The sequence below is a fragment of the Zonotrichia leucophrys genome, chromosome Z, assembly GCF_028769735.1.
Source record: "Zonotrichia leucophrys gambelii isolate GWCS_2022_RI chromosome Z, RI_Zleu_2.0, whole genome shotgun sequence".
Classification (NCBI taxonomy): Eukaryota; Metazoa; Chordata; class Aves; order Passeriformes; family Passerellidae; genus Zonotrichia; species Zonotrichia leucophrys.
This window is the reverse complement of record NC_088200.1, coordinates 12,517,707-12,543,281: the sequence shown is the minus strand read 5'-3', so window position 1 is coordinate 12,543,281 and position 25,575 is coordinate 12,517,707. Positions and strand designations below refer to the sequence as shown.

Genomic DNA, 25,575 nt, shown 5'->3' with positions numbered 1-25,575 from the left:
TGGAGGAGATTCTCCTGAAAACTGTGCTAAGGCAAATGGAAAACAAAGAGGTTACTGTTGACAGCCAATCACCATGTTAACATGGCTTCAGTAAGGGCAAAATGTGCCTGACTAATTTGGTCAGGGTCTGCAGCAGTGGTGGATAAGGCAGGGTAAGAGACATCCTCTACCTGCACTTGTGCAAGGCATTTGACACTGTCTGGCACGACATCCCTGTGTCTAAGGTGGAGAGACATGGGTTTGATGGATGGGCCACTTTGTAAAAAATTGGCCGGATGGAAACACTCAAAGAGTTACAGTCAACAGCTTAATATCTAAGTGAAGACTGGTGGTGCCCCTTAGGGATCAGTGTTGGGACACTGTTTAACAAATTTGCCAGGGACATGGACTGTGGGATGGAGGGCACCCTCAGCAAGTTCACTGATGACACTGAGCTGTGGGGTGTGGTGACTACACTGAAGAGAGGGGATCCTGTCCAAAGGGACCTGGACAGCCTCGAGGGGTGGATCTGTACCAAGTTCAACACAGCCAGTTTCCAGGTCCTGCACCTGGGTTGGAACAATTCCAAGCAGAAACACAGTCTGGGTGGAGAATGGATTGAGATTAGCTCTGGGGAGAAGGTTCAAGGGGTGTTTGTGGAACAAAACCTCAATATGACTCAGCCACATGCACTTGCAGCCCAGAAAGCCATCCAGAGCAGTGTGGCCAGCAGGCTGAGACAGGGGATTCTCTCCCTCTACTCTGGTGACACCCACCTGGAGCCCTGCATCCATCTGTGGGGCCCACAGCATGAGGAAGGCCATGGACCTTCCAGAGCAAGTCCAGAGGAGGCCATAGAGATGATCAGGGGGCTGAAGCACCTCTCCTGTGAGGAAAGGCTGAGACCATAGGGTAGTTCATCCTGGAGAAACAAAGGCTCACAGGAGACCTCACAGTACCTTCCAGTACCTGACTACCCCTACCAGAGGGGTCACAACAGAGCTGCAGAGGGACTTTTTGCAAGGGAGTATAGTGACAGGACAAGGAGTAATGGTTTTAAACTGAAGGAGAATAGGTTTACATTAGGTGTTTGGAAGAAATTCTTTAATGTGAGCATGATGAGGAACTGGAGCATGTTGCCAAGAGAAGTTGTGGACTTCACAAACCTTGAGGTACTCAGGTCAGGTTGGATGGGGCTCTAAATAATCTAGTCTAGTGGAAGATTCCCTTTTCATGCTGGAAATGTTGGGATAAGATGGTCTTTATGGCTCCTTCCAACCCAGGCCATTCTATCATTCTCTATTTCTATGATTTTATGATCTGAGTTGGTTGAACACCAAGAGTTTGTCATGCAGCTTACCTTTCAAAAACCCTAAGATTTCAGCTTATGATTTAAGTTGCTGGGATAAACACCAATTCTGGGTCTCTATTTTCCAGATTTTTAAAAATCCATTTTTCACTGCCATGACTAACAGGAATGCTTCTCTTGACATAGTGAAATGATACTGCCTTAATTCTCTGTAAATGTTTGATGAGGGAAGGAGGGCTTTTAATTTGCCAAACGGTAGTTTCATAATGCAAAGTTTAGAGATAAATACCACTTCCATCTTTCAAACATCTGAAGTATAATTAGACAAATCTTAAGTACTTTTGAGCACTCTGTTCCAGAATGACAGCCCTGATCCCATGTTAGAGCACAACTAGAGCAAGCCTCTACATAGTGCCTTTGAAAAGTGGAAGAGGTTGGCAGAAACATCAAATAATGATGCTTATCTCTTGGAGCACTTTTTGGCTGTAGAAAATCAGGAGTTCTCCAAGTACTGTTGCAGCATACTGAACTACAGATGATAAGCACAGGTACCCCCTCCTTTTCTCACTGCTCTGGCACTAACATTAACTGGCTCACCCCAGAAAATTGGCCACATTGAGGAAACAAAGCTCCTCCTCTTTGGATGAGAGATGGCTTTATTTAAAGGACTTCTTTTTAGAAAAGTTTGGAGCTCATAATGCTTCGCTCCAGGGAGACGCACAGATCAGAGACTGTTCTGTGTTCTCTTGAATTTTGCTTTACACCCTAGCAGAGGATAAGAGGGAAAACACAGACCAGCTAATGCTTGGAATGCTAGCCTGCATACAGATTTGAGGAAGAGCTATAATTAAATCCATGTCCTCCTACATTGCATGTAGGCACTTGCATAGCTTTTATCCCTAAAGGCCTCTCTGTGTGCCAGAGAATGCCTAGGAGCAGTTGAAGGCTTCTGACAACTCCTGCAGAGAGTTATTTCATGGCTCCAAGTCCTATCACTACTAACACAGGTTTCATTTCCTTGTCCTCATGTTCTCCATAAATCATATTTCTTGCTTTTTTTCTACACAAGAGGTAAAGACAAAAGGGTTGATTCTCAGACATTCAAAGATCCTTTTCCTATAGACTGTGAGAAGCAAAAGAGCATCAAGATACATGGTGAAAATAAAAGCTAACCCTGAAATATTTCCATGTGTTGTTATTATTGTTGTTGTTTGTTCATTATCTATTATTTGTTTAGAAGGAAATATGTACATTAGATTTCAACAGTTTCCAGCACTAGTTTTCAATTCTACTTGATTCCTGATCTATTTCTGACTCCTGCTTTTTTTCCCAGGTGGAATGTACTTCAGCACAATTCCTTGTCCCCACTCAAACATTAAATTTAGCACTTTTGACCATAACCAAGAGAATCAGAGCATGCTTAGAACACCAGTAGCAAATTCTGTCTTGCCCTTAAACATCTTCAGAAAGCTTCAGAAGTTTCAGAGAATGAAACAGTTTTTCCAAATTGCTTCAATTTGATTAGTATATCCCTCCCTCCAAAGGCATGAACCTTCAGGCATCCCAAACATACAGTATTGTTCTCAAAAAAGGTTGTCAGAGCTGTCACATAGGGAAGCTAGGACAAGGTTTGCTTACAAGACATCTAGAGCAACACCATTTCTTTTTTTCTGGGAAAATCCAGGCACACAGGTTGTTGCTCTTTCTGGAGGAGATCAGAACCACCCATAAAACCACGGGTATTTTCTGCTGCGCAGAAACCTTACGAAATAGAGTTAATATGTTTAACGTGGTGCAGCCACCCTATAGAAACATCCTCATTTGTTTTTAGGATAACTAGAATTTTATACAAGTTTGTTCTGCATCTGGGTTAACAGAAAACCAAGTCAGAGGGTCCAAGTGACATCACCTTTAGAAAAAGAAAAATATTTTCTGAAAACTTTAAAGTAATCACTTGCTTAGAAATTCCAAGACAAAGGAAGCAAAAGTAATGAGTAAGTGAGCATTTTAAGAGAGAACAGATCTTGTGGGAAAGTCTCCTGGGGAAGAATTGTTCCAGCCGCTGTGAGTGAAAGCAAACACTGTTTTAATGTTTAATAACATGTTTTTTTCCTTTGGCCTGGCTTTCCTCTAGAAAATGTTCCAGTGCAACTGAGTGGTAAGGAAAAGAAACTGACTGTCTTGGAGCAGTTTTATTAGGCCTTGTATAGCAGATCTGTACTGGATTGTGGAAGAGCACAAGCAGTTCTCACCTGTGCAACGGAGACGAAAATACTTTCTACCTACCTACTCTTACAGTGACCTCAAAGTCATCCACCACTGCAGTCAGGAGTAGCTTTCCCGTTTTCCAGATACACAGACAGCCTAAAGTACATGAATCAGAAGGTGATGTTTGAAATGTACATCCCCTACGTGTCTGCTGCCTGGTTCTACTTTGTTCACACAGTTTCTACCAATTTGTTCCATTACAGCAGCCAAAAGGCTAAACTCAGCACCCTCCACAAAGCCATTACTTTTGTTATAATGCCGCACTACCTGTGTTTCATCTTCATAAAGCTGTGTTTCTCTTACCCCTCCTCCACCCTTTGGAACTCATTTCATGTCTAGCTAGAGCTACCCAGCACTGCTAGCAGTGGTCAGCTCTGGTCTCTATCCATAAAGAAAATGTCAGTGTGCTAGTATGGGAAACAACGAGGATTTCAGAAAAAGCTGCTGTACTTGTCAGACCACAACAGGGACGTTCAACTCTTCTCCTAGAGAGCTGGAAAGATGCCAGGGAGAAATTATATAAAACCCCAGGTCCTTTGATCAGGCGTTCCACCTGAGTGCTGCTGAGTGGTTTTGCACAAACAGTGTATGAGGTCAGGCACCTGTCAAGCCTGCAAAGGGCTGAAACTCTGAATGCTATTAGATATCTATCCAAAGGGCCACGGAAATTCCCAGTAGGAGGTGTGTGTGGCATGGCTGCTCTTTGAGCTGCTCAGATGTATTGGGAAGAGGATTAAGAAGTTTATGATGACATCCAACAGATGATTAAAACAAACTGGCAAGCTGAGGATGAGGAATCAGAAACACAGGAGCATGGTTTTAACCTAATGATTTGCTGCCTCCACCGGGCAGCCTGCCTAACTTTGGTATAGCTGAGTTGCATCATTTCAGGGAATAATGTCCTTGAGTGATTAGTACTGCAGAAAAGTTACAGGTCAGAAGGTCTGAAACATGACCTGTTTGGAAAGATGGAAGAAAAGGCAGTTGTTTAGTCTGGAGGAGGAAAGACTGTGGGAAAGAGTGGTACAACTTCAAATTTGCAGGAAAAAAAAGGAAAGGAATACAATGTTGCAGAGAAGACAGGAAGAAGTGGGTATGAGTTACAACAACAGAGACAATGTGGTAGGAGCATTAGGTAATCTGTCTCCAGTTTAAGCTGCCCAAGATAAAATTGAAGCCTCATCAATTAAACTAAATATGAATTAGACTAGAATCACCAAGTGACATGGATACTGTAGATAGGCAAGGAGAAGACCTAGATGGACTCATGCGTTATTCTGGCAGTGATTTCAGTAATTTCTGTAGTACCTCTAGTGAAATACTGAAAATACACACAAGGCTGTGTATTTTAGTATCTGTTTATGAAGGACCTCTCTTAATCTTTAGGGCTGCTTGATTTTAGAGATTCGTACTGAACATTTTGCACAGAATAATGGAGCTTTTTCTCTTTTAACCCTTTTCAGCATCCCGTATTTGAGGAGAATTGTGGCAGAGTTTTGCAATTTTAGCACTCCTGCGATAAAAGCAGCTTACTGTTTTGTTTCATTCCTCACGTTTACATCTCTTGAGTCTGTTTTGCTAGCATTTATTGACAAGAGATTCAAAGCAGAGAAGCTAGTCAGAAGAAACCCTGTAAAACATTGACAACTGTTCATCACACCGTATCACTGACTGCAGTTTGTAAGGTTTTTCCTGATTCTCAAGATGTATGTGATAAACAAACATACAGCTACTATAATCAGGGCTGGTCTAAGCCCAGGCAAGGGCAGCTGGTACAAATGTGTAGAGATTCACAGGGAGCAGAGCAATCAGGGAAGCAAGGAGCTGTCTAATTCTATAGTGAAGCAACATTACAAGCGCACAGAATTGACAGCCTGCTTATCACTACTTGTAAGTGTTTTGGTAGGAAGAAATAGGCCTCTTAGCTGTTCACTGCAGTCTTCTCCTGCACAATCTATTTTCCTTCTGATCTGATGATTCACGTTTATGAAACTTTTTAGATCAATGGCATGACTTGCTGCTTAAGACGAAGGCTGTCTGCCAGCTCGGGTTGGGGAAATGCTTGAACGCGCACAACCAGATGGTGCTTGCTCGCTTTACTTTGATTGTGCAGGAATTTAGGCATCAATATAGGGTGTAAATACAGTGCAGTGCCTCTCAGAGACATTGGACTGGGACCCAAATAACCATATTTGCATGGCACTGCATTGTGTTCAGACTTAGCTCAAGTGTTCCTACATTTTCCTGTAAATGGTATTTCTGTTCGTTTCTGATTCGGCCAAATCTGGACAGATTTGCATGCAAGCAACACAAGGTCTAACATTCTCAGATTGTCCCTTTATCATATTGCAGGACTTAGTCTAAATCTTGAGGGTTTTGAAATAAATTTTTAAATCTGTTATGATCTGTTTTCTCCTTATTTTACTTTCAGGAATGGAGGTGGTGTTTTGCCAAAACTAGGAACAAACCAGAATGTTGTAGCAATGCTCCTTAAGTGGTAAACTTTTGACAAAAGAAAAAGAAGGTATACAATAACATAAATTAAACAATTTTATATTGCTAGTTTTCTTTCTTACCAGTCAGTATCATTTAAGATCTTTGCTTCAAAGAGAAAGGACAATGATAAATCAATTGGTTTCTAGTTCTTAGAAACGTTGACAACTTTTAACTTGAAGTTTATATCTTGCTCTGATGAAAAGTCATGTTTGAACATGGTATGACCTCTGCATTTCTTATAACAGCCAGGTAACCAATGTTATTAATAACAAAGTATTTAGAAATGTTGTTCTTGTTCTGGGCTGACAAGTGGCTTGTACTGTGTTATCAGTTGGCTCTCTCCTGCATATCTTCTTAGGGAAGTAAATAGCTGGCACACTAGGAGACCTCTGGTTAAGATAATCTGGGGGCAAGAGCAAGGAAACTGGAGGTGCTGGAGATAGTTAGGCATAATATTTGGCAAATGCTTGTCTATACTCTTTGGGGTTATCGCCTTTGATTTTTATTCCTCCCTAAACACTAGCCCTGTTAAGAATTTTAGGTGAAAAGTTCAAGGAAAAGGTTAAGGGCAATTCCTTTTACCTTTTTTGCAGCTGGTAGTTCTAAAACATAAAGAACCTCTATAACAGTGTTTATCAAAGAGAGAAGAGGAAAAGTAAATCGAAAGGACAGTGGCATTTGCTTCTAGACTCTTAAAATGCACAAAAGCAATTTAAGATGTAGCCTTGGATGCATGACTACATTCTAAAAAATACAGAAGACCTTGAGACTGAGTTGCCAAAATATTTTTTTAAGACCTAGCCATAATTTCTTCCATTTTTGGTGTATTCTGCAGAATGTACTCTGGTGTACTCTGCTATCCAGTCTCATCACAGACACATTCTATCCTCTTGTCTCTCTCCCAACAACAGAAATACACACGTGTTTTATACAACAGATTCTCACAGGAACGAGCTTAGCACAACAGGCTCTCTCCTGCTCCACACGCAAGATGCAGCTGGTGGGTCTGATTTTTTACTCCTCTACTCAAAGCACTCAGCACATGTGGCCCTGAGCAGAGTAATGGTCATTCTGCAGTGCTAGAGCCAAGGCAAGAAGGGAGAATTAATCTGTACCTCATATCATGTCCTTTGGAATGCAAGAGCCTTGCCAGAGGCAGACTGACCAGCTGTAGCCAGGCTCTGCTCCCCTGTGCCATGTGTGGACCCTGCTTTGCAAGGAAATACTCCGCACCACGTGTCCTGGCATGCCTCCGTCTGTCAATAGCAAAGGGAAAGTCACCTGCCAGGCCTACAAATGTCTTGAGGTGGCTTTCTCAAACACAGAGTGCTTCCTTTCTTCTTTCAGAGGGTTTGCAATAAGACCAGTCTCTGACTTTTTTCAAAGTAAATTGTACATTGAGATAAGTTCCCATATTATGTATGAGCTTCATGGGCCGTGTCAGCCACAGGTTTTACTTATGATATGTACAGTCCAATGTTATGCAGCTAAAAAGCTACAGCTACCCAGGAAGAATAAAAAGCTCAGCTTTCTCTGGTGTAGATTGCCTCATGCCTGTACTGGCAAAATTATAATAAGTTGATATTAATCTATCACTTTGGGTAGATCTCATGGTTTGGTGTTTTTTTTTTAAAGTGACAATATTTTAAAATATATCGAGTGGAGAAAAGGTAAACTGTCTCTGCATAAAAATAAATGCATGTATTATTAAACACTGAAAGATAATTTTATGCACATTTTGCTGTGCCCCAGTACCAAGTAAATATCATAGAACCATTGCATGAGTGTATGCAAATGAAAAATTATAACAGGTAATTTCTGTCATGTGTTTTGCCTTTGGGTAGGGATTGTCTGTGAGAAGGGTACGATTTTCTAAAACTGAGTCATCTATATGCAAAACAGCTAGAAATAATATTTTAATTCATATAATTAAAAACCTTTTTCCTCCTTGGAGACCAGTGTTTACAAACACATGAAAATCCTTATAACATGCTTGATAATAAGACTACACTTAGATTTGATGTTGATTAGGCGGAATCAGGAGCCAAGGTTTCCCAAGACAGAGAACCTCTTTGCTCATTCTTCTACCCAAACACCACATGATGGACAAGATGAAGAATATCTTTTCCCGTTCCTCCTCCTCTCTTGAGGGTCACATCATCATTACTGCAGTCACTTAATGAGCGCTGTCACGCTGACAAGCCTGCTGAGCTCTGGCAAAACCTCCTGCCCAGTGTCCTGTCTCTGACAGGGAACAGTAACAGATACCTACCAAGAACTTGAACAGTGTGACCTGCTGCTGGGTTCCCTGTCCTAGTTGTTGTTGGCCTTTGGCTGCTTAATGCCTTCCTGAGCCTGTGCCTGACAGCCACTCTAATATTCTTCCGTCTTTCTTCAGCCCTGTAAGGGTTGCAATTTACTATAACTTTCTGCGCATTCCTCTGGGAGAAGCAGGCCAAGTAACAGAGAGGACATCTGCTTTTCATGGCCAGAAAAGGGCCATTCAATGCCCTCCTTTCTTGGAGGGCACCTGGATGTGCCTGACAGGAGCAGGACAGAAAGATGGGCAAAGAGCCCTTTGCACATTATGGAGTGGAACAGGCAGAAAGGAGTAATGAATGTTGTGTTTCTGATTCTAAATTTCTAAAAGTAGAAATTTCTAAATTTCTAAAAGGAGAGGAGCTTAGCTGCTGGTACAGTTTTGGCCTGTGTCAGCTAGCACCCTCTGAAATACTGCCTGAGTATGGTGCATGCCAGGCTATTCCCAGGCTATTCCCAATAGGCATTCATATGTTGAATCCCTAGCCTTGAACACAGCCCTTTTTCTATTCTTAGACAACTTGAACTGAGAGAAAAAAAAATAAAACACCAAAAAAAGAAAAAAAAGTAGAGCTGCATAATCACCGCATGGAACACAAAGGAGACCCAGAGCCAGCTCTGTGTAGTGTGAACCCTGCCATTTGGCACAGGGTATGGGAACAGTCCCTGCCCTTGTGTCACTTAGCAGAATGAATGGATCCAGAGAGACTGGGAAGCTGATGAGAAAAATCAGTAAGCACACCCCAACCAGAACTCAGAGATGGTGGAAAGAGTGGGTTATTTATGAACCTGAGCAGCTGCATGGAACTGGTTGTATGTCAGAAACCCTACACTGATGGAGTGAAAGCCTGAATCCAACACCACGATAATTAGGATGCTTCTAAACCTTGTTAATATCTAATCTTGTCTCGGTATGATATTTTCTACTTTAAAACACGTTTATACGCATAGTTTATCATTAACATCCCAAAAACGTTAAAGCTTAGCCAGGCTCAAACTAATGAAGCCTTGACAGAGTCATCCTGAGGCCTCCACTCAACCTGTGCCCTGACACGCCTATAGGGCACTGGATAAAGCTACATCTTTCAGCTGTTCTGAAAAGGATACCTTGCTCCACAGAATAAACTATCAGTAAAACTTTACTCATTCTTCTCTGTGTCAGTTGTCTTCTATACTACTTCCTTGTAAACTATTTCCAATAAACTTCTATTTCCATTAAACTCCTATAGTAGGTTACTCAGGAAGAGGGCCTGAGTCACACAACATGGGCAATGTAGGAACTTTTAAGTAATGGTTGATAACTGTTCTTAATAAGTAACTTTTCCTAAATTGGAGCTATAGTGGCAAAAAAATTTCTCCTGAAAAGAAAGCTGGTCTTCCAGAGTATCTCTCATCATAATCCTGATTCAAGCAAGTCCTGACAAGCTGTGATAAGCGCCATTTTCAGACAACTCAGTTTCACACTGAATTTAACTCCATCATTTCAGACTCTCCCTACTGGCTAGAACAAGCCACATGTTTTTAAACACATGTCAGTTCTTTCATTTCCCTGTTTTCAAAAATCTGAATGTATTTTTTGTGACAATGGAAATGTTAACTCTGCACACGTAAATTCCTGTAACCATATAATCTGTCATTGAAATGGTACATTTTGCAGTATAACTTGTCTCATAAAAGTTGATTTCTCATCTCTTTAAAAATAAATATTCAATTAGAAAGAAGAACAAGAAATACATAAGCATTTAAGACGAGAAGATGTTTTTGCTGAAAGTACTACATATCATACATACATATAACAAATATTCACACTTTCTCATTCATCTTCTCAGTGGCCATTTCATTCCTACAAAAGATAGAAGACAGTCAGGATAAAGATAGACATGTAATCTGAGAAAAACAAGAAATATTGAAGGTGCAAAATATATTCACCCTGTAAATGGCTTCAGATGCCTCTTTTTCTAAATCTACAACCCTGTCAGTGCTTTCCAACACGTCATCAATTTGCTGCAGAGAATGAAATGGAATGCTAACTTGGGAGCATTTTTTTCCACTGGCATCTTCTGGTGCCAGTAAATCACTCACCCCCTGGGTTGTCACAGCACACATGTCAGCATATTGAACTTAGCTAGACAAACTGGGGCCTAATTTGAAGCATTCAGCTGAGCTCTTATTCCACATGTTCATAGTGAGAACATTACTAGAATTCATGAGCGTTAAGAAAAGAGGCAAAACCAATCCCTTGAGTAAAAAAAAAAAGAAAGGAATTGGCTCATTTCCTGGTTCAGAGTGGTTAGCAACATACAAATTATTTTTTTCTACTGCAAATGGCATTTGCTATCATGTAGGTCAAAACTGACAATAATAGTATATGCTTAAGAAAGAAGAATTTAGGTGTTCAGAGCCTACAATGCAGTGAAATGACTGTTTTCACTCTCTATCTCAATGCACCTAGAGAAGCATAAAGCCATTCTTCATAGAGTGCATTAGCAACTTGATGCACAGGGACTTTACACCATGACACCAATTAAGCTTAATAAAAGTTCTGCAGCTGAATTCCCTCATGCTTTCAGCTGAAAATGTACTTCTAATGGTGTTTGGACTAATTTCCCTCCATGAGTTTTTCTCTGTAGGTTTTTTACCTATTATGTCTTTAAAAATTGCAGCGCAATTTGCATATTTTGCAGTAACTGTGTCCGTGTTTCTTAATCATGTGGTTTTCTTCCTTAATTGAATTTCAATGGAATTGCTCTGCATGCTGTGAAGGATAGGGCAGAAAGTGTTGACATACAGCATTAATCTCCACAACCACCACCACCTGCCAAATTGGATCCTGACTTTGTTTATTTGTGGAAGATTCTATTAATTTACTTACTGCCTTCACCTTTTTCTGACCATGTTTTGCTTTTTTTTTTCCCCTCTAAGTGCTCTTTCTACCTGCTATCTTGATTTTCTTCTCAACTGCATAATCAACACAGTATTTTCTCATTATATATTAATGCCTGCATGTTTCCAAAGCTTTTATCAGATCTGTTTAATGGAAAAAAAACCCAAACAAAAACAAACATATGGGGAAGACAAATCACAGGTCTTCAGGACTGAGCTCTTTTTATCAGTGACACCCACCTTATTCATTTAACAATTTACATCAGATTACATGCTATTCTGGACAAGTTCTGCCTTCTAGTAAGTTTCAGTGTGTACCAGAGAACTTCAGGACATTTCTCTGTTTTTACAATGCAGATGTTGAGATTGCATTTTGACCAAATGCATTGAAGAGAAATGTGCAAGCATTTATTTAAAAAAAAAAACACCACTAGTTTTGTGTTTGATCTTACATACACTCATTCTAGTAGAGGAAGAACTCATAAAATCTGCCTCTGTCTTTAGTGTAAAGGAGTTCCAGGAGCAGACCACTTTTCAAGGTAAGAAAGCCAAGACAAGCCAACCACAACAGCTGGGCAGAATGTTCCACAGCAGCTCCGCACCTGGGGAGGAGGTGGTGCAGCCCAGGAACCATCCAGGGAGTGCTGTCAGGAGCAGCAGGAGATGGGATGAGGCAAAGGACTTAACTAGGCTGTGGCATTGCCCCAAGAGGCCTTTAGGAGGTGGGGCTGAAGGCAGGTGTGCTAGCAACAGAGCTCAGCCAGGGAATGACGGGGCCACGTCTGAGCCTGCAGAGAGTTCCTCCGTGTGGGCAAAGGGTGGAGTCCCAGGGGATGCTGGTCAGAGCTTCCAAGATCTATTGGTGTGCTCACAGTTCTCACCATGGGGTCTTCCATGAATTCTTAGTGTCAGGTTTTTTATCTGTGTCGTCTAATTCCTACTTCATAATTAAAATTCAGTGAGCTCTTTAAATGTCTTCAGAAACTTGGCTGCAAGTGTAGAAGATACTCAGCTGTTAGGCGCCTAAGAAGATTTCAAACACATTCCTAAGGTCAGTGAGGCCATTTAGCTGGTAAACAAATGTTTGCATTGCATTTTAGCTTTAATATCTCTGTCTCTTAACTTTGTTGTCTTCAAGTTGGCATTTTAATGAGGATTAATTAGCTCAAACCCTTATTGCATGGAAAGTGCAAAAAATTCTTCAAACTGCAAACAGTTATGCTGAGTCATTTTATACACTAATCCTAACATCAGAATTGATCTTTACACCATATAAACTTTAAAAACATCTAGAGTAGCCATTCAGAATTTCTCCACGTGCTTTGCTTTAATCAGTTTTCTGCATTAACAGGCATATGAAACATCAAAGCCAGAAAAGTTTCCTTATGGTGTTTCAGTAGGTGAGACAGAGGAGCAGTGGCAAGGAAGCATGGATATCAGATATGTGAGATGTGAGACTTGATAACAGATCTGTGGTTTTTTTGAGATAAATCTCCTGAGCCCCCACTGTGCCTCATGAGCCATCTCGTGACAGCCAAAGCAGAGCAGGTGAGAGCACAAGATGGGACTGAGTTCAGGTGGAATGTACTTTGTAATGGGTAGGGACTGTCCCTCAATGTCCATGTGACAGATTGTTTTGCACTACTGATCTTGCAGTTCCAAATGCCTTTATCCCATTTGACTTAAGCTGAGCCATTTGGCAGGGCATGGAGGCTTCTGTGGGAGAAGGAGACTGTCATACTTTGAAAGCAAAAATGGCAAGGAATACAGATCAACATCTGATGCATTCCTTGAATGCATATCTAGGGAATATTATCCACGTATTTCTCATTTTCAAGGTTCATTTTGGATTTTTAACAGTTCAGCTATGTGGCTGTACGGCTGATTACTAATTTTGTAGTATTGCCATCTTTGGAAGGTGAGCCATTACTAGCTGATTGCTGTAGCAATGTGTTGAGCCAAATTCATTCTGACATGACTGCTTTGCTCATGCGAGCCACAGAGGTCTGTGAGATTTTCAGACAGCAATTCACATCTTCTCAATGTTTAACAATTTCTATTTCAGGTCCCTGTATCCAGGCTTGACTTAACACTGCATTACTCCACAATTGTGCTGGTAGAGCTACTTTAGACAAGTTGGTGTTAGTTGGAAGAACACAATGATAAAATAGGCTTCCTATTCTTATTTTCAGGACAGCAAGGCTACCTCCCTATGATAAGGATGAATAGAAGCATCCTGTTCCAAGTTACTTCCTCAGCATGTGTTTTTCCCTTGTTGTTTTGGATCTTTGAAGCTTTTAAATATTTGCTGCATGTTTCTGAGCGCCCCTATTGGATTAGTCTGTTTTGATTTTTCCCACAGAAAACTGACATTAAGTGCTTCTTTTCCCAGCAATAATAATCTCATTTACTATAAATTGTTATATCTGGAATACCTTGGAGATGCCCTAATGCTTTTACATAATGAAAGCACCATTTATTTCCAAATATTGCAAAGCCTGTTTTCAATTTTTTTTCCTCATTTTTCAGTGGAGATCATTGAATTTGATGGGGGAATAATTGCTTTTACAAAAGAAATCAGTTATACAAGCATATGTATATCTTATTTGCAGGCGCAGAAACAAGGAAATGTTTATTTCTTAAACATGCAAAAGAAATTATGAACTTTGTATAGATAAATAAAGTAAAAAGTACACAAAACAAGTGAACTATGCATTAGGTTTAGTTTTTCCTTGACATTTATGTTAAAGTGTACAGGTGTTTGCATGAAAGAGACGTCTGATAATAAGGCAAGTTTTCAAAATTTAGCTTGCACCAACATGACTATATTTTTAGGCAAGTCTGGCAAAGGGAGAAATCTTCAAAACCCAGTTACAGAGGGACGGTGAGGTAATGATACAGGTATTTGCATAATTTTTTACATAAACCAAGCAAGAGAGCAGTCAGGTAGGGCTGTTCAGTATAAACTGGAAAGAGGATACACAATGCACCACAGCAGCATAAAAGCAAGGGAAAACAATTTTGGTTCCTTCAAATTTATGGGATATATTCCAGATGTGGAATTATTCTGTGACCATCTGAACAGCCCCAGTGCGTCTTCTGGAGAAGAGAACCAGCCCAGTTCCATGGCTCCCAGGGAGCAGCTGGGATCTGCTTGGGCAGCTCGTGCCACAGTGTGATTTCCAGAGCGTGGCTCTAAATAAGCCATCCGCTCAGGCTGCAGAGATGACAGCTGGGAGGCTGAAAGGATTCCAAACTGTCCCATGAGCATTCTTAAATCCAGATCAAGAGAAGAAGAGGTGCACATGTTGCTTCTTCAGAAAGACCCCGTGACCAGTGACTGTGATGGGAATCTGCACGCCCACCTAAAGGACCAGTGGCAGGGAGGCAGTGGATCTTACTGAAAGGGTGGATTGTGTAGTGTGGAGAGGCTGAACAGGGTATGGGCCAGGGACGTTAATGTTTTTATACAATTGCCACAGATTTTATTTCTGATAATTTATCATATTTGTAGCTGCCTTTAGTTCAAGACTTAGGCCTAGACAGACTTGAGACATGGTCTGCTGCAAAGCACCTGACCTTCAACACAGCCAAGTGCCAGATTCTGCACCTGGATCAGGGTTATCCCAAAGGCAAACACACATTGCATGGGGAAAGGATTGAGAACAACCCAGCCAAGAGGGACTTTGGGGATAAGCTACACATGAGCCAGCCCTGTGCACTCACTGCCCAAAAAGCAAACTGTACAGTGGGCCTGCAGAGCCCCGTGGGCAGCAGCTGTTGGAGGGGATTCTGCCCCTCTCCTCTGCTCTGCTCTGTGAGACCCACCTGCAGCACTGCAGGCAGCTCTGGGCTCCCCAGTGCAGAAGGAATGTGGACTTCTTGTAGTTGGCCCAGAGGAAGGCAAGGAGATGATCAGAGGGCTGGAGCACCTCTCCTTGAAGACAAGCTGGGAGAGCTGGAGTTGTTCAGCCTGGGGAAGACAAGGCTCTGGGGAGGCCTTAGAGCACTTTCCAGTACCTGAAGGGAGCCTGTAAGAAAGTTGGAGAGGGACTTTTTAGAAGGATATGTAGTGATAGGACAAGATGGAATGGCCTTAAGTTGAGAGAAGCCATGATTAGGTTAATCATTAGGAAGAAATGATCACTCTCTTTACTGAGAGTGATGAGGCTCTGGAACAGGCTGCCCAGAGAAGTTTGTGGTTGTCTGTCTGTCTGTCTGTCTGTCTGGAACTGTTCAAGGCCAGGATGGATAGAGCTTTGGGCAGCAGGTCTAGTGGGAGGCATCCCTGCCCATGGCTATAGGGATGCCAGGGATTAGACTATACAGTTAGAATTGTATGGTCTCTAAGATTTCTTCCAATGTAAACCATTCTGTAATTATGTGATTGCATACCAAGTAGATACCTGTGGTTCAATACCTAGGTGAGAGCATGGTAAATGTGCATAGGTTCATACAGGAGTCAGTTCTTTGTTTGAGCTGTTATTAGTACTGTTCAGCAAATGCAGTTTATCCCCAGCTAACAGGAATGATAAGTCACCACAAAGACAAATCAGTGGATTTGATATTCTGGGCATGCAACACTTTTTTGGGCCATTCCGAATTGAAAGACATTGTCCCACTGGTAATTGTCAGACCTCTTCCTATGTGAAGGGCTAGCAAAATTGAAGCCAGAGTTATAAATCGATGTTTATCCCATGAGTCATGGGACATATTAGAAATCATGCATGACTATCAAAAAACTGTTTTTACTTAATTGTCAAGTAAGGCTAGAAGAATGATTGATAAAATACTCAGATTTCCAGGCTGTATTGATTTTGCTTTGATTGATCTACCTTCCCATCAGTTTGATGATTAGGTTTTTTTTCCTGTGAACCTCCAATCACTTGATTTTTATGGAAGTAGTTGCTGGCATTTACATTTCTTCTTGTTCTAATCTGTGACCATCGTTATCCTTTGATGTGACTATTTTTTAAACAATTATGTGTGTATTAAGAATGCTGAGTTAATGCTGCAAAGCTAAGCATCCCACATGAATCATAAATAATTATTGGTATCGTTTGTCTTCCTACACTATTGGAACATACATACATTTTTAAGGTTAACTGACATGATTTTGTGGTAAAGTAAATGCAAAAGTAATTAGGAACAGTTCAGCAGCGGGACTGTAAGATTTTTATGTCATTGGATCAGTTTTGCAAGCACTCATTGTGAATGTCTAATGTTCAACAACTGAGCAATCATGTAAGTAGCAGTGGAGATGCTCTAGGAACCTGCAGAACACAAGAAAATACTCTTCTACTCAGCAGTAGATACTGCAGTTGCAGTATCCACTGCTTTTTACTTAGTGGAGTGCTGTCAAAATAGTGTGCAAATCTTTGCATTCAATATATGCACTCCATGGAAGATACAATTAAGAGGAGGAGCCACATTGATTTTTCTGGTAAGAATTCTACTTTTTTTATTCTTAGCTCTGAGAAAGCCAAGTTATTAGCTATCAGTAGAGGTTGCAGGGTGTTTGAACTCTGCTTTTTAGTGCCAAGAAAGTGAGATTAATGGGAGTTCTAGTACGTCTCTTCTGACAAAAAGCCCATTTTCATTTTTGCTTTTAAAGGAAAGTGCCACATTTCCCGTAATTTGCAAGACAGCCATCAGCTACATATAAGGAAAAGAATATAAATTCAGCCTCCCTGCTGAGCTATGGCATCCTGATTGTCACACTTACTGGCAAAAGAGCATTCAAAAACATTGCACTGCTGTGTTTGTTGAGCAGTAAGTGCAGACTTCGGTGTACTGGGACTTCATAACACCCACTCCACCCTCCAATTAACCCACATGTTGACTTTGCATTCTTCTCCTGGGCTTCTGTCTTGCATGTCTTTCCTCTGCCGCAGATAGTTTCACAGAAATCTGTGTTGAAACAAGGTCAGCCTCGGTGTCCTTGGTCAAACAGTTCTTCCTGAGCGATCTTGCCTTTGGGAGCTTGGGCTGTGGGCAGTGAAACACTGCAGAAACCATTCTGTGTCTCCAGTGGTTTGTGTGCACAGATCTGTCACACTGTCTTGTATTTGCCCTGAAGGCTTGTCTGCCACCTTTTGATTGATTGTGCAATGATTCACTTGATTCACTTCCTCTATTTCTTTTCCCAATCCACACTTACCAGCAGTGACAAGAGACTGCACACAGAGTCTTTTGGCCTGGGAGGTTTCAGTAAGGTTTACTGCATAATTCCTAGGATCCTATATTTCATAGAGTCATAGAAGATCTCAAGTGGGAAGGCACCTATGAGGATCAGTAAGTCCAATTCCCTGATCCTCACAGGACAACATAAAAGTAAATCATATCACTGAGAGCATTGTCCATGAGCTTTCTCATGGGCTGTACAGGAGCTCTCAATAACTAGTGTATTGCAAGCCACCCTTGGACTGCCCACACCTAGGAACTGAAAAGGTGGAATGGAAAGGAAGAAGATATTTGTTAGGAAGTGGGTGAAGCCTCTTCTGGCTAATTAAGGTGTCTTGGTGCACTCATTGCCCCGAGAGCCCTCCAGGGATATTACAGTAATGGTGGTGAGTGCTGCCAGGAGAAAGAGCCATTTGAGCCCCTTGTGGCACTGAAGGCAGAGGGTTGGGAAGAGGGAAAGTGATGTGTTTGGAATGTGCTGTGGAAAGCAGGCAGTAAGAGCACAGGGGAGATCAGAATGGAAGAAAAAACCTCGTGCTGAGAACTTGCCATTTTTACTGGCTCAACTTCTAGTGATAAAAAAGCATTGGTGAAATACTTAATGAAACACCACCATAAAGTCTTTGGCTGTTTCATACAGGACATCTCATTTGCCTAACTTTGGTCAGAAAAAGTTATTCCTAGAGGATAATCTAGGGGTTGCTGCAGAAATACACAGAGTCTAGTAGGATGATCAAGATCTAAAGTAAACAGTTTCTAATTTTTGTTGCACTGAGAGCACAATATACAAGTTTTGTTTTTTCCATACATGTTTTCCACAGTCACTTGTTGAACTAATTTTAGTCCTTTAAAACAATGGGAGGAAAATTGTACATGGCAGAATATTGTAGATTAGACAGTAGGGAAGATTTTGCAGCCTACCCAGATTCTGAGTCACAAATGAGATATTCAAATTTGCCATTCTTCAGAACCCCCTTTGCTGTTTGAGTACAGCTTCCCTGACATTGCCCAAGTCTGACATTTTGTTCTCTCATACAACAGTGTTATTTTTACCACCTAATAAATTGCCATGGCTTAGTATATTTATGTGATCTGCTTAACATTTTGATACGTTGCACTAAAGCATCTCTTACTGCATCTCTTAATGCAGTCATCTTTACTCAGAAAGTGGCCTCAGATTAGCCCAGCTTCTGGGCTATTTTAACTTTCCTGTTATAATTGAATAGATACAACTCAGGCTCTTCAGGCCTTATTTATAGTAGTTATAGTGGTGCACTTCCTTCCTCAGGGAAAAGATACATACACTGGAAAAAGAGTTGTTTTGCTGTTACTGCCCTTACCAGTTCCTGGAATTCAATGACTATTCACTTTTAGGCTGGTATGACCATGGCTTCAGACCTTGGGTCAGTGAAAGGGAGTTAAGCTGATTCAAACAACCTTGCTTCTCATGCAGGCAGAGTGTTCAAAGATGGCTGCAGCTATCCTGCAGAAACTTGTTTTGTCTATCTAGGGACTCCTCTGCAGTGTCTGCCAGCACAGTTGTCAGAGAGGTGTGTGACGATTTTTCCCCACACTCTTAACCAGTGTCTCTCTGCCAGTAAAACCTCTAAGTTTAGGCAGGCTGTAGTGTGAATGCAGCTGTATCAGTAAAGCCCATTTCTGTATTAGAAGAGAACAGAGTTGTAAGGAACTTTATCATCACACTTATATTAGGGGCAATATCAGCATAAGCACTTTGGCACAAGTGAGAATTAGGCCATTTATCTATTGCACACCCTGCTGCTGATGAAAGGGCTCAGTTACAGTCATCTCTGAACCCCTTAGGAAAAACTGAAGGGTTTGCTGACTGAGACAAGTTAATGTACCACTGGGGAGATTCACAATGTCATGCGGTTCTAATGGTGAAAAAAGCATGGGAGCTAAAAAAAAAATCCAACAGTTGCCATAGCCACCTGATGGGCCAGTGCTTGTGTTCTGGCTGGTGGCATCACCCTTGCTTGCAGTTTGTTGGGCTGGCCAAGGTTTTTAGTCTTATTCGTTCATGCAGTTCTTAATAAGATGTGATTCTGTAACCACCTCAAAGGAGTTTTTTTTAGCTGAAGACAAGGCTGCACCTAGATTTCATGCATTTTGTTTTCAATAAGATTATTCAAGAGGAAAGAAAGACTCAGTTGAAAAAACACTGGAGTGGAAAAAGAGCATGACAGAATGAAGAGAACTGCATTGCCCTTAAAATTTTACTAGTTTTTTTTTTTTTACAAAGTTATTTCCCTGTGGTGTCTATTTTTGGAACCCGAGTATCTTTTCATTATATGTCCCTTACCTGTTGTTGAGGGACATGTCAAGTTTATGCTTTTTATGAAGACTGTGAGGGATTGCAAAGTATTTTACTAGTCATTCTGTGTACACTGCAGTTGAGTGGGAGCTGTTTTCTCCGTTTTCTGGGGAATTCCAGAATTGCCATTTCAAAATGGTTTACATCTCAAAATGGGTCAGACAAACAGGCAAATATCTGCCAAGATCTAGAATTCTCCAAGATTTGTCCTTTACCTGAGAGCTTTAAGCCCTTGTGTTTGAAGAGTTTTCTGGCAAGTACCTAACTTTGTGCTTAGTGGTTTCAGTAGGACGTGGAGAAGCTGAAGGAGGCAATATCTGTGTCTGCCATTGCTCACATGAGAGGATATATAGGAGGAAGGTGCTTACAGCAGTAAGCTGTACCCTCAGAATAAGATTTCTAAGCCTTTCCTAGTACCCAATGTGTAGGTTTTAGAGATGCCCTCCCCTGTCTGTACACAAAAGATTGAAATACTACCATGTAATAATATTGTGAGGAATCATCTATTCCTTTAACATAAATGCTTTGCAACATGCCAGTGAGAGCCTTGAAAAAATGTTTAAAAACAATTGACTCTTGTCTTTCTCAAGCAGCAGTAAACTGATTTGGATGGGCAGCAGCAGGGTTTAAAGGCAAAGACTGCCATTTATCTGAACCAGCAAAACTTCTGCCATAATCTAGGATGGACCCAGACACAATCCCGAACTGAAACAGGGGAAGGCCAAGAAAGCATTTTCTTGCCTTGACTTTCTGTGGAAGTGCACTGCAGGCTCCCACCTCAGCACCCCACCACCGGCAGTGAGGTGGCCAGGAAGGGTGTTGCTTTTCTCACAGAAATAACATAAAACAAATCTTCCAGCAGAGTTAAAGCAAAGTGAGCAGCTAAAATGGATTCACCAGTGTTTCAGTTGGGTTGTTAGCTGATTTGGATTACTTTTAAAAGACAAATATAACTGTCTAGTTCTCCTTCTTATGTGGACCAGAGCCAAATTATGAAGTCTTCATGAATTTTTTTCTCAGAACAGGAATGGTGTCCATCATGTACAACAAATTAGGCAGGTTGGCTCTGGGTGTCTCCTCTCAAGAGCTCAAAACACTCTTGCCCTGTGTTACATAAGCTTGTTATGGAGCAAAGGCAGAGACCCTCCAGAGTCTCGAGGGTCCTTTTAGGCTTTAGTAGATAGTCCCTTGTTGTGGACTATCCTTGGCACTCAGGTGGGTTTCAGCTCAAGCACATGCTGATAGTACATCAATAAGAAAAGACAGGTAATAAAACACTGAGAGCAAGCTTCCACATCCCCCTTTTCCTCCTTCAGGTCCTTGCATATATGGTTCTTTTTGGCTGGAGCAGAATTTTAGAGGTCATGTTGTTCCAGACCTTTGCACCCCAGTGTTCTGTATGTCCTTTGAAACATTCTGTTCTTACACACAGCTTCCAGCCTCTTTACATCAGCACATTTGGTATAGGAATCTGCTCTTTGATTGTTAGCAAACATGACCTGTCCAACTTTCAGGATGAGTGTTGGTTAATCTTGAGTCCTCCAGTCAGCTTTTCTACTTTTTTCTAGACCCATTTCTCAGGGGATGATGTGCAAAAAGCTAGTTTCTGTAAATGCCTGGACTTGGTCGGAGGAATTTGGAAAAAATCAGGGGATTTGAATATAAAGGATACAGTGTGTTTTCTGCTTTTGATTTTTTTTTCTGCCTCTACATTCATCTATAATTTGTGGCATCACAGTTAAATCATGTTATGCCACTGACATTTTTGTATGGTGTAATCATTCCTGATTGCTGTCTCTGCCCTTTGCTAGCTGGTTTCTCTCTACAGTACAGCTCTCTTGAGAAACCACGAAAAAGAAAAAGAAAAAGAGAAGAGAAGAGAAGAGAAGAGAAGAGAAGAGAAGAGAAGAGAAGAGAAGAGAAGAGAAGAGAAGAGAAGAGAAGAGAAGAGAAGAGAAGAGAAGAGAAGAGAAGAGAAGAGAAGAGAAGAGAAGAGAAGAGAAGAGAAGAGAAGAGAAGAGAAGAAGCATAAAGACAATTTTTTGATTTCCAAATGTTTGTGTAAATTGGTCTCTCAACTAAAATAAAGCAACATGAAATGCTGAGATAAGTTTTGTGTCACCTTGTCATCTTTTTTACTTTCTTTGGTTTCTTTCAAATCAATAGAAACTTGCTTACATCAGCGAGTCTTAAGAAACATTGGTTACTGGAAGGGAATCAGTTTACATTCTAGCAAGGCTTTGCCTCACCATGAAGGAAATAAAGGCATGATTCACATGAAATCCGTCCTGCTTCTGCACTGTACCATGTGTACCTCTCCTGAACTCCTGGCAGTGGCCTGGCACACGTGCATTGGTGTCTCTGGTTGCTCTCAGTGTGCTGAGGTGGGCTGGTCATGAAGGAGACCACCCCAACAGACAGGACATTCTGGCACTCCTGCCCTATGGCTGCCCTCAAGCAGTGCAGCAAGGAAAATGCTTTCTGAACAAAACACAGCTCACAGGGGAAATGAAAGGCTGTGCTGTGGCCTGGCTCTGGAAGCGTCAGTTGAGTCTGGCTGGCTTGGAAGCTTTGGGAAGCTTCCTCTGCTCTGGCCATGTGCCCACAGCCTCCACTGCACTGCTCTCCCTACCCAGATACCTGCATCCTCAGGGTCAGGAAATCACTAGACAGTCCCAGAGCCAGCAGTGTTTGTCACTTTGCAGGCATTGCTTAGGAGATACACTCCGTGTTGCAGTAGGGTTTTTGAAATGTGTAGTGACAGTTCTTAATTCCAGGTGAGTTTTAACCATTAGTGCAGCAAGTATGTCCTGAGAACAAAAGTACAATGTATGACATCTTTTTCATCCAGATTCTACAAAAAAGCAAGCTGAGTGTTGAGACCTTTTCAATGGTACTTTTAAACAAACAAATTCTGGCCTGCCAGCTTGGTGATACTAACTTCATCTGAATACCTGCTCAATTCTTTCTGACACGACCAGCTGACTTAATCCGATAAGTCATTAGCTGTTGCATTTGTGAGACAGGACTGTGAGCAGTGGTGAGGGAATTCACTGACAGCTTAAGTTGGTAGCTTACAGCACTGACTCTAGCTACAGTCTCATGTAACTCATTAGTACTGAAAATGGGAACCAAAGGTGCTGAGGTTCACTATTACAGAGCATTTCTCAACAGCAGAGAAAGTTTAGGTCAGTTTTCATATGTTTATAAGTCAGAATCATTACACAACTCTTCCCATTGGATGATTTGTTTAATGAGAAAACCTCCTCATGACATTATTTCAAGATTTAGGATTGTTTTGGTTTGGTTAGGAATTTTTACTATGGAAGTTCTATAGTCATAAAGTTTAGCTTTTGCTCATTTTTAGCCACAGTAAGTTGCTGCAAATTGCAACATCTTGCATTCCTTCTCAACTCTAATAACTGTACTATCAGGTAAAATAAATTAACAAGTCTTTCAAAGAATGTGTTATCTATATTAACTTCATGAACTTGAAAAATTGGATATTTAATATCTCTGTGCATTAGTTCTGATTTGTAAAAACTATGAGATCTAATTGTCCTCTAGCTTTTTTGGGGGTTTTTTGTTGGTTTTTTTTTGGGTCTTTTGTTTTGTTTTTTCTTTTTTTTTATTAATAGAACTCAGATGTGGATAGGACTATTGTAATTACTTCAGTAAAATCTGGTGTTTTGCAATTGACTGATTGATGTATGGACCTCTGACATTTGGAGACCATGAGGAATTTATTTTGATTCATACAGTTAGAGAGAAGCATAATTTTTTCCTTGCAGTTGAGCTATTCCTTATTTTTCAGAAAGCACATCAATGTAAAGACCTTACGTGTGAAATTTGATTTACATCATTCCAGCTTTAATGTTCAGTGTTTGCATAGGTTCACTCTCCAGTTAACAGAGAAACAGGCATTGAAGGCTGGCATTTCTGAGAATGATGGGCTCTATCATCTCAAGAGCCATCAGTCTCTCCCCACTGACTCCAGAGGAGACCCAGACAATTGGTTGAGGACTGTTTATCATAAGCAATTCTGTTAAGAGGCACTCCAAGTGCTAGTGTGGGGATGTGCCATCAGCACTCTAATTATTATTGCTTACATATCACATTTTAAGTTTTTCTTCCCACAACAAACACTTGTCAAGACCCTTGATATATTAAATTGTGACTCAGGTAAATGAGAACACTCCTCTTTATGGTACATCCTAAGACAATAACCCTGTGGAGTTTCTGATCTCTTTCACAAATTTAGGTCAACTTTTTTTAATCTCCTTTAATAATCCTGTTTTTCTAGGTTGTGTGTCATCCGTGCTGACAGGGAAACAACCAGAAAAGAATGCTGCAAAAGGACCCTTAGAGCTTGTTTCAGCTTTGTCCTTTTCCTGGGTTAACGGCATCTTCTTCCTTCCTTTCCCATTCCTAACAAAAATTTTCATAGCCTATTCTTTAAATCCTCCAAAAATGGAGATTTCAGCCTTGAATTCTGTCACCTAGCCATGTTATATCTTTACTGTTCTTCTTAGAAGAAAGTTTTCCTTTAGATTTAAGCTTCGTTATTGTGGCTGCCCTTTAGAGTCCATTGTTACAGTCTTTGCAGTCTTCCACCTCTGGGATGTGGAACAGCAGTGGTTTACTCAGCACAGGACAAACCTTACTTCCCCCCTTTCTCTTGTTTCACAGAAATTCAAGAAGTATGAGTATTTTCTCTTTTTAGCATTGTTGTTAGGAGTTTTTAATCTCCATGTAGAGTATCTCTGTTACCTGACAGTAAGTTGCCTGTCTGTCTGCCTACGCACCATTAACATAATTCCTTGTTAGTCTTGCACTGTGGAGAATCTGGGGTGTACACAGTGAAACAGTCCTCCTAACTCTGGGATGGACAAAGCATTACTAGTGGTTCTTCATAAGGAAAGGCATGCTGGAAAAGTAGCCACCAGACTAAGTAACTATAGCAATAAAAGTCAGAGCTGTGGAAAAAACCATTGTGCTCGTGGGTTCAAGTCTGATTTCTCCAGAAAAGGCTGTCAGACTGTAGCAGCTGACAGGCTATTGTTCTTTACAGACACAGAATCTGCTGAGACAGGAAGGTGCAGAGATGGATGGCTAAGTTTTAACTTGCATGCAAAGCACTGCCAGGACAAACAAGCTTTCTGGATCATTTCCTAACAAGAAATCAGGATATTTTACTTCAGGGATGTATTAACAAGAGAAGGCTGCTGAACTAACGATCTGCATGTCATACACAATGCCACAAACTTCCAGAGTTGAAACAATCCAGTGAAAATTATGGTCCTGTTCAGCAGAAAAATTGCTTGACTACAGCGAGCTAAGGTGCATTTACACTATTTGGCTTAACATTCTGCAGCTGTGTGTGGTATATGGGGAAATGAAATGTTTTAAGGGGGTTTAGGTCAGTATCCCTTCTACTGTGCTCCTTCTGACTGGTGTAGCAGCTACAGCTGGATATAGAAAATATAGTAGCTCCTCAAGTTCAAAATTTATCTTGTGGAAAAATATCATATTATGGTTATAAATCTGCAAGTTCTTCCATTCCTTTAACCTTCAGCCTCCACATATACTAGCATAGGACAGGGTTTTCCAGAACAATCCATACACCCTGTGCCTGTGTCATACAAACACATAAACAAAGGAGCTGGTACTTGCTGTAACTGGAAGCATCTTGAACCTAAGTCTATATGAATAAACATGGAATCTTTGTGACAATTTCAAAGGCAGACCCTGCATTCTTGAACTGTTGATTGAGTTTAATCAATCTCAATCTCTGAATGAGAGC

The 25,575-nt window shown here is 41.0% G+C and overlaps 1 protein-coding gene across 7 annotated transcripts in view; it reads right to left on the bottom strand.

Moving 5' to 3' along the window:
• The window catches only part of LOC135459660 (oncostatin-M-specific receptor subunit beta-like), a 116,248-nt gene that overhangs the window by 54,411 nt on the left and 36,262 nt on the right, over positions 1–25,575 (bottom strand). For 5 of the 7 annotated variants that reach the window (XM_064735890.1, XM_064735896.1, XM_064735891.1 and 2 more), the window contains one exon: positions 15,083–15,285. The exons of 1 other annotated variant lie outside the window; for it this stretch is intronic. The gene's annotated coding sequence lies outside the window, so the exon portion shown is untranslated. Of the gene's footprint in view, positions 1–10,161; positions 10,215–15,082; positions 15,286–25,575 lie in introns of all 7 variants that reach the window. One more of the 7 variants, XM_064735892.1, reaches the window with a different exon arrangement.